Here is an 11263-nt window from a genome sequence, read left to right as displayed (position 1 = left end):
CATGGCATCAATATCACTCATGAAGGCGACTGGTCCTTGGCGGAATCTTGTCAGAACACCCACGAGTCGATTCGTCAGGTCAGGCGCCTGCAACAATTGGTCGTTTAGCGATGTTCCTCCGAACCTGGCACTACAGTCGAATACGACCCTGATCTTGTTGGGCTTCTTAGCGTGGTAGACACCATGGTGGGGTATGTACCAAAGTTGGCCTGTCTTAGCAAATAGACGATCTGACGGCACCTTCCTAGCAAATCCCTTGGCAATAATACTGTTCATGAAATTGACACAGTCCTTGTAAAATGTCTCATTATTGATAAACTTCTTTCTTAACCAGTGTGCTCTTTGAAGGACCTGCTCCTTGTTCTCAGGAAAGCGTACATCGTCACGGTGGAATGGAAGGGGAATCTCGTAATGACTATCTTCTGTATGCCGAATACCCTGGGTAACTATCTTGAGAAACTTCTTGTCTTCTTGTGAGTGTCCTTGTTCCTTATCATCAGTTCGCTCGCTGAAGTCTACCTCAAACATCTTGTTCAGCACTTGTGGAGCAACGATTTCTCTGACTTTGTTCTCTACCATGAAGTGGTGATCGAGGTGTCTACCAGAACAGACTTCCATTGCAGCAATGGCAATTTACACTAGGATGCTCTTCATAGCACATGTATAAGGGCCCAACTATTACCCATCCAGCAAACGTTTTAATTGCAAATGGACCACCATCTTCGCTTGCTAATACATCCATTGGCTCGAGAGCTTTCGGACAATTAGAGCCAATCAGAAGACCGATCTTGGCATTAGGTAACTGTGGTGGCAGATCTGCTTCTATGCCTTTAAGATGTTTCCATCGATGAGCAAGTTCAGGCATAGGGATGTTATTGCAGGTAGAAAGGTCCTTTTTGGTGAAGATCTTCGGTAATTGCACGGTATTGTCACCCTTTAAATCTGAAACGACCAATCCGTTCAAAACCTTGGCGTCGTGTAATTTGGTGCCGTTGACGGTCTTCACCATCAGCTGTGTATCGGTGCCCTTTACACCCAAACTGGATGCGATATCTTCTAGAACAAAGGAACTGGTGCTGCAAGCATCAAGCATGGCGTGAGGACTTCACTTCCTGCAGATCTCAACCTGACAGGAACGATGGGTACAGCGGAGACAGATTCCTCAGCGCCAGTGGCATTACAGGTTGCTTGGGCCATTTCAGTGTGAGCATTCACAACATGATCCTTACGCTGCGGAGGCGGGGGGATCTGCTGCTTGGAGGCTACTTGATTGATGCAGAAGTTGTCATCATGAAGTCCCGTGGGATGACAACGTGAACACTTCTTACAAGTTCTCCTCTGGGCGCACCCGTTAGATCTGTGGCCAGGATCGTAACATGCGAAACAGAGCTCTTTTTCTTTGAGGAACTCCTTCCTATCTCCGGCACTGACCAAGAAAGATGGAAAGTCGGTCTAATGCCAGTTCATCTCCTGACCGTATGTGAGGCCACTCGTTAATCTTCTTAATGTACGCGTTCGATATCTTGTAAGGATCCCCGTACTTCTCCTTTAGGAGTTTCTTAGCTTCTATGTAGCCGCTGTTTCTATCCAAGTGAAGACATCCTTTGATGAGCTCCTTCGGTTCTCCTTGTAAGTATTGCTCCAAGTATTGCAAACGAACATCGTTAGCGCTCACTCTAGCTTCCACTTGGGATTCAAAGCTTCTAGTAAATGTGGAATATTCCAAAGGATCGCCAGTAAATTTAGTCAGCGTGAGTGACGGAAGTAAACTCTGTTGTTGTTGTTCTGCCAACAGTTCAGTTAATCTGTTTTGTTTCTGAAGAACGTCACAAAACTGCGTATTTGGCTGCGTGTCGGCGACGAGAAACTCAGGTGCGAGAGGGTTTAACTTCGTAGGATGTCGCGTCGGCTTAGGAGTTGTTTGTGTAACAGGAGCGTCATCATTGAAACCCAGAGTAAAGTTCACGTTTGTTAGTGTTTGACGTTGCGCTTGGAACGGTGTAAATACTGGACACAGGCAGAAAAGATGGCCCAGAGAGAGAAATTCCTGGTACACGAGAGGCTTCTGAAGGCATTTCTGGCTGGTGGCTTAAATCTTCCTTGACGCCATTCTCGATTTCTGCGAACACACGTTCACGAACTTGGGCGACTGCTAATTGTTCTTCTAAACGTAACCTCTCAGCCCTTTTCTCTAGCTCTTGCCTTTGTTCCAACATAGCCACTTTTGCCATTAATTCGGCCGCTTTTGCCTTTTCTTTTGCTCTGCTGGAGATGATTAAGGATCTTGATGTTGCGTGAGAGTGATGCGATGCTCGCGTATGTCTTGAACTGGCTTGAGATCTAACCTCTGCTCAAGGACCTCTTTCGCAGACGAAATCCAGCGAACGGTTTTTTCAATAAAATCGCTTATTTGCTTACTCTTTTCGGCATACCAATCGTTAGCTACGGTTAGCTGGTCACCTTCACCCTCGAGGTCATCCAACAATACAGCGACGCATCTCGTTAATTCTTCCACGGTAACATGAAATGCAGTCAGATTCCTTTCCACGACGTGCACGTTTTCTTCGGTACTCGCAGAAGAAACAATTTCCTTAATTTGCCGTTGGATTCTCTTATCAACAGTTTGACAGTCTGTCCATCGAAGATGAGCGATATAGGCCTTTCCTTTCTCAGTGCGCTGCCTTCGCCTTGTTACACTGGTTGCGAGGGCCGCGCCCGCAGATTCTAAACTGTCGCTTTCCAATCCAATTTGTTCCTGTTGGCTTCCAGTGGTTTCGATTGGATCCATAACGTTTCAACGAATATTGTAGTCAACGTCCAACACGCTACTTGGCTTTTAACCGTTAAGACAAAATGTACAATTTAATGAGTGCGAACAGAAGTGATGAAAAGGGAGCGGTTGCTACAAACAAAATAAATTACAAGTTATAGACGAATACAATAAAAGAAACAGAAATAACGAGCTGAAGGTAGACGATACTTACAAACGTTGTATGACTAGGAAGCTAAGGTACACGTAAAAAAGGAAAATGGCAGGGCGGTAAACGAGACGAGATGATGGTAGCGTCGTGAAGAAAATACACAAATAAACTAGAAAGACACATACAAAAGGGGACTGAAACAGCAAAATTATGCGAAAAAACCTAACAGAACATCGATAACGTGAAAGCGAGATAAACGAAAAGAATGCGATGATCACGAAAGAATGCACGCACAAACGGAAAAAATAACAATTAAATGCGGCTGCAACATAAACAGAAGTGACTGACATTTCTGTGTAGCTCCATCCCGATCAGTGGGTGATAGCAAATTGTCGCGGCAATTGCACTGACCTTTCAGCCTTCCTTTCCATCATAATTTGAGCGAATTTGAAAAGATTTTGCAATACATGTTTCAATCGTATGTTTTCTATTTGGAGCAATTATAGCCTGCATAGCAGGCGTATAAAGGGGAGGGGAGGTGGAGGAAGAGAATTCAGGGAAGGGAACGCCTGCTACAAAAGCCACTTCTTTTGCATCTCCGCCTACTGTTTTACGATAATCGAATTAACAGAGCTGTCAGTTCAATGACCAATCAGAATAAGGCACGTGCTTTTCTGCATGACTGACTTGACACTGGAAGGTGTGAAAAAATATTAATAGCAGCAAGCATTGTGAGAAAATCTTCAAGCCATGTAATGTCAGCAACTCCCACAAAGGTTAGACATTCAAAAAAACAGCAGCTGCAGATTTTGTGTAGTAAACTTTACTTCTGGAGGAGGAAGAGTGTCATTTGAAAATATATTTTCGCTGTTGCGCAGAGAAGAAAGTGTCAGGCTGATTTTAGCTGAGTGTTGTGGTTCGACTGGGTTTCCACTAATGAGAGTCGAAAACTTTTCAGAGCAGGTCTGTAGATATTGTGGTCGCAAAATAAGAAATGCAGCTGAACTGTACAGTTTTATTGAGCAAGCTGTATGCAGCACAAGAGTCAATGAAGATTTAAACTGCAAGGATTTGGAAGATCGATGCAAAAGACAACTTCCCACCACTATCATGCCTGAAAGAAGCAACACCAAGAAACAGCTTATCAGAACAGACGATAAACGCAACCAAAAAAGTACTGGAAAGGTTAATTCCAAAAAAGCCTTGTTTTCAGATGCTAACCAATGGAGAAATCACCAGAATCGTTGCTTTACCATTCATTTCAAAGTCCTTGACGCACACAAACATTTGATATACAAGGCTTTTGCCGTATCCTGTGGGCAACACCGCTAATACATCTTTTCCATCTAGAAGAGATTTTACTGCAATGTCTTGTTCTGGTTTAACTTGAATTCACTGCAAGCGACGACGTTCAAATCAGCAAAGCTGTCGCTAGCATATCCACTTCGGCTGCCATTTTGGTTGTTCTCACATTACTTCACAAACTCATCCTATTGTCCAATTAACCAATCAGAATTTTGTGGCCGCCAACAACCGCAGAAATGAACCAATAGGGGTCTTTATAGCAGGCGTTCCTTTTAGCCCTCCCCCACTCCATTTTTTCCCCGAATTCTCTTTCTCCTCCCTCACCCCTTCCCCTTTATATGCCTGCTACGCAGGCTACAGCAATTATCATTACGCAGCTTACCGCAAGTTTACTTGGTGGGTACATGACGGAGTGGGGAGATACGTGAGAAAAGTAATCCCTGCTTGTGTAGTGAAAGCAATTTGAGCAGTGTATCCAAATGCAGATGGGAATTACACATGCTTTTGCACCCCTGATGAAACTGACTCAGAAGTGGAATTATCCTGGATACAGGAGATTGTTAGAAATTAAATAAAATAGGTCAGCAAAGCGTGTGTGGGCTTTGATTTACTTTTATTCCATTCAGTTGGAAAGCAAGTTTTAAATGTCAGTATTTAGGAGTTGAAGTACTACAAGTGAATAGGCCATCACTAGAAAGATAAAGGTATAAATTTAAATAAATAAGGTAATATTGATTATTAGGTATCAACATATGTAAGTTGTTATTAATTTTATTGAAGACTGTTTACAGATATCAAATTAACTTGTACATGTACTGTCAAGAGGGATTGCTGTAATATCTAAGCCAGTTACATAATAAAGTCAGCAACTGAGAATTCAACAGTTTATCCCAAATAGACACCTTGTCAATGGTGTCGATTCCACTGAAGTTCTGAATACGTTTTGTGATGGCTGGAAAGGAATATTGTCACATGGAATAAGAATAATCAATTTGCATACAGGCTGTAGGTACTTTTGTTGATTGCCAGCTTTAAGATGATGCAAAATATGGTAAAATGGTACTTTAAATGCAGTAAAAAACAATATGAGAAAACATATTTTTCATAGTCTGCATGCTTTTGATACATGAAGGTCCTTGTGATGTTAAAAGTATATGTTGATGATTGACTAGTATGCATAGTAATTTTTGGATAGAACAGTGCATGCATGTTTGTTTCTGGATTTAATATTAATCTTCAAGTGGCTGTTAGCATACAGTTGTATAAAGAGTTGTGTAATAGAGCTTCCAACGACTCGCATGAAAAGTATACAGTACAGGTTTATCAGCTGGAACTTGATGAAAAGTCATTGCTACATGACAAGCATCAAAATTATTTCTAAAGTAGTGTTCCACATTGCTCAGTGTGCTTCCCTCTGGTTTACCAGGTTCTTATGCTCACATGACCAGGTACAGATATCTCTCATTGTAGGTGTTATAATTGTTTTGTCAAACCCAATACTACTTTGATCGGCTGGATCTGTTTTAAAATACAAGAAGGTAATATATTTTTTATCATGCTATTCACAGTGGAAAGTTAATTAACTTAATGTCATTTGGAGAACACAATGCAACTGTTATCGGCTTTTTTAGGAGAATTTCTTGTACACAAATTCATTCACTGTAATCACATTCCTGATTGTGTTGAACTTGTTACATATCAGCTTGACAACCACAAATAAAGACATGTTCAGTACACCTTTCATTTTGAAAGGACCAGTCCATGTTTGTGGGCAAGACAATTGCAAATGTAATAGGTTTTTAAGCTCTTCAATGCTGACCAAAGTGTTTCTCTGGAATGAGGGAGGTATCCCATGCAAATTCTTGAAGTTAAATTAAAAATATGTCAAAGCTGTGCTCTGACATCTTTAAAACTGTAACAAACAACAATTGTAGTAACAATGATGTAACATATCAAGCATGAAAGACCATGTTAAACCACATTTCCAAATATGAAGAAGAGTTAAAAATACCACACACAGCTGAGAATATTTGACAAAATTTGAGGTGTTGGAAATGTGATGAAATGTGGTCTTCAGTGTTTGACACACTATTATCATACACAAGTGCACCTGTCTTCTCGATTGAAACTAAAACTAAGGAGGAAATGGGAACTTAAAATTACAACATCTCTGCCAAATAAGATCAGATATCCAAACACCATGACAGTTATGATCTACATTGTTTAAATGTGATGAGTTATTGATGACGTTGAGAATTATTTGAAAAAGCTTCTGCAAGTGAATTTTTAAGAGACATATTGGGCATTGTTTGATGTCAAGAGTAAGAATAATGAACAATGTATTAAATTGCATTATGTTGCATTGAATGTACATTCTGGCAAAAACCGAAACTATTCCTGGAATATTAGTTAACCTCATTGTAAAAGTCAACGGCAAATACACATTTTTTGTACAGGATTAATATCTTGTAGAACTGTATAGGCTCGATTCAATAAGCATATTCTGAGTACAGTGTCTTCTATTTTATTGTAAATTTTAACAATAATCAAGCAAACATAATTTGCAACACTCTGCTTACCAACATTCACCAAAGTGTGCTTCTGTCAGTTCCTTGACTTGTGGCCAGCAGACATAGTGGTTGTTGGATTAGTGTTATTAAATACTGCAGGGCCTGGACTGTTCTCCACATCATTCACTTCCCCTTACAAGCAATGGGATGTAGACAAAATGTAGCCCATCATTTCTGTAAACGTCCAGAGTTTCAAAGTTGTCAAGTAAAACACATTTAGCTAAGACGTGGTAAGAATCCATCCCCCTTGAACATGTGATAAGGCATCCTTCACTTCCTCGACCAGTATTGTTCAATTGATGGCCCCATACTCCCAGTTAATATTGTCATGTAGTTAACAAACAGCTCCAGTACGTGTAAGTTCAGCAGTTTGACTGCATTCACAGCTGCTCAAAATGACTGCACAGCACAAGTACATGTATACGATTTATGTGATAACAGTAGAGTCCAATAACTGACACTCGTCTGTGTGAAGAAGGTGAGTGCTTGCAAAAGTGAATACTTCTCCTGTACAATAAGTTAATGGCTTTTGTGAGCAAAACAAATCTTGTATCACCGGAGAAATTTTCTCACGAAGATCTAAGTGAAATAACAAAGAGTACACAGTTCTTGAGGGAAGTGTGGAAAGAATGACAATATGTAACAAAAACGAGGCAAAGCAATTTAAAAATGGAAAATAACTTACCTTGAAAACTGCAACCAACTTGTGATGGTAAGCTGTGGAAAATTTTTCATGTACTCAAAACAACAATGGCTGCCATACTGAATGCTCACATCACATAAGCCTACTCAATTCCTCCCAGAAGACCTAGCGATAAGTTACACGTAGACAAAAATTCTGATGACAGTAACATACAGTGTAGTGGAGGCTGAAGCTCCCACAATAAATAGTCCCTGTATTAAAGTTTCCTGTATTAAAATGAGCCTGGGGGTTGGAGCAATGTTCACGGCTGCAGGTTTGGGAGGTAGCGGGGCAACTTCAACGTCACCTTTCTTTAATGCAAGGAGAGAAACCATTAAATCATTTTAAAATGCGTGCAATTTTTCCTTGTATTGCGGCTTTGCAATCCACCCACCACTTCCCTTGGGGAGACAAATTTGTGTTTCTTTGCACCCTCTTTGGTTTGGCCTTAGTTCCTTGCCACATTGTGGTTGTCTTCAGGAACAGCTAACTGGGTGCGAGCCCTCATGCCATCATATGAGTGGTGCTGCACTTTTTGGCAATACTTCTTTGCCATGAGGCCATGGTACATATTTGAAATGCCAGTGTGGATAAACTTGGCTAGCATGCCGATGTCATTTAGAAGGGACTTGTTCAAGGCCACCTCCTTCAGGGGATCATGAGCAGGGCTTCCAACCTTTAACCAGTCTTTCCTTCTCTCTGTTTCTCTTGGGATGGGTGGGTGTGCGCACTGGTGGAAATGCCGACATCCGTCCCAGCAGTGAATATTAGCCGTGTGGTAAACAATGAATTTCCATTGTTCCACACAGTCAGTAGCATTTCCCTGCGAGGGTTTTTGCATGCCACCAGAGGTGAGTTATGATGGGGTGTATCCAGGGTTTCAATGCCGCACATGGCTGATTGAGCTTTTTTGGATAGCTTCTTCTGAACAGACTTTGCTAAATGCCAAACATTGAAATTTTGCTTGATGTACGGCCTCTTTTCATGTGTGCTCTGACTTGCACTTGCCTATCTGTAGCAAGCTTTGCAATAGCCACTTATTCCTGTTGTTGGTGATCTAGGCGATGTTTTAGGCCCTCCAGCTCCATTGCATTTGAAATTTTGACATCTGTTACCTGGACCAGAGAGAAGTCAAGAACTTAAGATGAAGCTGTCTTCACAATGCTGTACGTGCCCTATTTAGCTGAGTGGCCCGGGCTGTCACACCTGCTACGACCTCATTGTTTCTCACTTCGTTAAAAAATTAATATCCACTTGATGCTCAGCAAATTTTTTCTTAACAATGGGGAATAGGTACTTTTTCTAAGTAGAGCTAAAATTTCTCTGGCCAAAAAAATTGGACGTTTGTTGTCTTTGTCAAATTAGCAATATTGCGGTAATCGTTGCTGGTAAATAGAATTCCAGTGTTGAACAGCAAATTTCCAGCGGCCATTGAACTTACAAGCGGCTGTGTTTGCCATAGTAATGGTTGATCACAGCATCCAAGACATTCAGTAGTCGAAGAGACCCCTTTGTTTCTAATGATGCTTTTTCCAAGTTCCGTCCACAGTTTGGACAGTGCAGGTGACGAGAAAAGAGCTCTTTTAGTTTGCTTTCAAATATCAAGAACTTTCGCTCTTGGTGAAGATCACCGCAATATTCATTAAGCCAGTTTGTGGACTCCTTTTCCTCGTCATCGTCAGGAATTTCAGTTTTTATGTCAAAATCCTTGTCTTCGGAGTCGAAACTTTCACTAAATTCGTTAACTTCATAATCACTTAGGTCTGACATGTCCGATTCTTTGTGATCTGACACATCGGATGGAATCCACTCCTTCAATTTCCTCTTCTTAGCAGTCAATTTGAGGAAAATGAGGTCTCAATTTCGGAGAAATCCAACATCCTCTTGCATTTTAAAAAATCTTTCCTGAAACCCTAGGGACTTGCTCAGTGTGCACAACAGGGGAATCACTTAAGAGAGCAGCACAACTGTGGTCATTTGCTACAGTGTGACAAATGGATTTAAATTTATGAGGTGAATGCACAACAAAAGGTAAATCTGTTTGACAAGCCTGGTCGATCATTGTTATTTCAGTGTCAGTAGAGGCATCCACCAAAAGTATCTCTGAAATAGGTAGTTTTCTCTTCCTTTGTGGTTTTTCTTTGTCACCGAAAGTCTGACTGACATTGTTATCAGGAACTGCAGAAGTCATGACATTTGTATCTTGAAAAGGCTGTGTGACTTTCGCTCTGGATTGGCCCGACACTTGCGAATTACTATCACAGGCATCCAGTATTTGATTGAGAGCCTAAAATAGCAAATACAAATTTGTGAACAAAAGATAATATGTTTAAAGCTTGCTTGCCAGAAAAGTAACACGGTGGCCAAAAGGTTATATCACGTCATATCAGTAGAGTCAGTTTTATACCGCAAATACGTGACTTACCTCTTCGTGTAGAGCTCTATTTCTTTGGCGCCCACTGAACGGTCTTAGGCTTAACTTTTTTGTGTGTTGAAACACAGCTGGGACAGCATCCTCTTTTAAGCAACGTCTGCTTAAATTGTCTGGCGAAATATCTAGCTGGTACTCACTTTCAAAACGTGGGCTCAAAGTGTTCAGAACAGACCTGACAGTGCTTCATTTGGGGCAATTTTTCTCTCTTTATCTGAGCAAGCCATTTTCTTAAAAGGCCTTTACCTTTTAAAGGAAGGCAATGAAAGCTTATTCCTCTTTTTTTATCTCTAGGTGATCTATTGGAACTACCTACGGCAATGCAGTGAACCATTTTCCATCCAAGCAAGAAAATTAAGTGCAAGTATCTGAATGCTTCCATTCTCTCTATTCGGGCATCCACTGCTGCTTGGACTCACTAATTTTTGCCTCTTTTTCCAGCCAATTTGCAAATGAGTTCCAGGTTGATAACTTTGGTTTTCCTTCAACAAACTCGGCCCATCTACCACAAAGGCATGCAGGAAGTTTAGCAACAGTTGTTTCAGGGACTTAAGAGCTAATCTCATGAAGGAAGTTGTGCTCCTTGAAAATGCCTATTAACATAGAAACTATTTCTTGATACTGCCTGATCTGCACACTATTTTCTTTCACTATGTTCGGAAATTTATCTATGCGATTCTTTGCAGCTAACACAACAGTGTCTACACGGCCAAAACACTCCTGGAGTGCCGTCCATGCCCTATTGTATTCATCTGAACCTGGCATGAATTTCGCTAGACATGATTTTCCACTTTGTTCTACAGAATCTAACAGGAATTGAAGCTTCTCTGTTGCGCCGTAAACTTCCTTTTTATCCACTTCAACATTGAACTTCTGCACATTTGGTTTAACAATTTTAACAAACTCTGGCAGCATTTTCTCAAACAATTGATCTATTTTCAAAGTTTGCACGCTAGGGTCTCCTGTGGCAGAGGTTTTCAACTCAGCTTCACCTTTAGCAATAGAAGATTCACATGCCTCTTTTATATAGGGGTCACTAGAAACCTCAGTTACGACCTCTGGTTTAGTGGATTTAATTTCCTCGATGTGAGGTTTATCAACAACAGTGTTTTCAGTTATTTCCAGGTCTAAGCGTGAGACCAGATCGTTCACACTCTGTAAAGGTAATTTGTTCAACTCTTCATCACTATCACTTTTATTTGACATAACTTCTTCCTGGGCGATGGCAAACTCATATTCCAATCTTGATTCTTCAGCTTTCTTTTGAAGTTCCAAAAGCTTCGCACACTGCTGTTGTTCAGCTCCCAGACACTCGGTCTCATTTGCGAACGTCTGCTCGGCTATTTTTAGCTCC

The 11263-nt window shown here is 41.0% G+C and overlaps 4 pseudogenes across 1 annotated transcript in view; 1 reads left to right on the top strand and 3 right to left on the bottom strand.

Moving 5' to 3' along the window:
• Positions 1–598: 598 nt before the first annotated feature.
• LOC149111170 (uncharacterized) lies at positions 599–2231 on the bottom strand (annotated as a pseudogene).
• A 5384-nt stretch (positions 2232–7615) lies between these two features.
• LOC149111169 (uncharacterized) lies at positions 7616–9540 on the bottom strand (annotated as a pseudogene).
• LOC110069612 (uncharacterized) overlaps positions 8238–11263 on the top strand; it is a 5951-nt pseudogene continuing 2925 nt past the window's right edge. The window contains exon 1 of the transcript XR_016208107.1: positions 8238–11263. This exon is cut by the window's right edge and continues 560 nt beyond it. The product of XR_016208107.1 is annotated as an uncharacterized LOC110069612 (transcript).
• Positions 10264–11263, bottom strand: part of LOC149111168 (uncharacterized) — a 1119-nt pseudogene continuing 119 nt past the window's right edge.

This window comes from Orbicella faveolata, unplaced genomic scaffold (assembly GCF_042242905.1).
Source record: "Orbicella faveolata isolate gen_17 unplaced genomic scaffold, um_ofav_v1 contig_24, whole genome shotgun sequence".
Classification (NCBI taxonomy): Eukaryota; Metazoa; Cnidaria; class Anthozoa; order Scleractinia; family Merulinidae; genus Orbicella; species Orbicella faveolata.
Note: the sequence above shows the minus strand (reverse complement) of the source record. Positions and strands in the feature narration are given on the sequence as shown.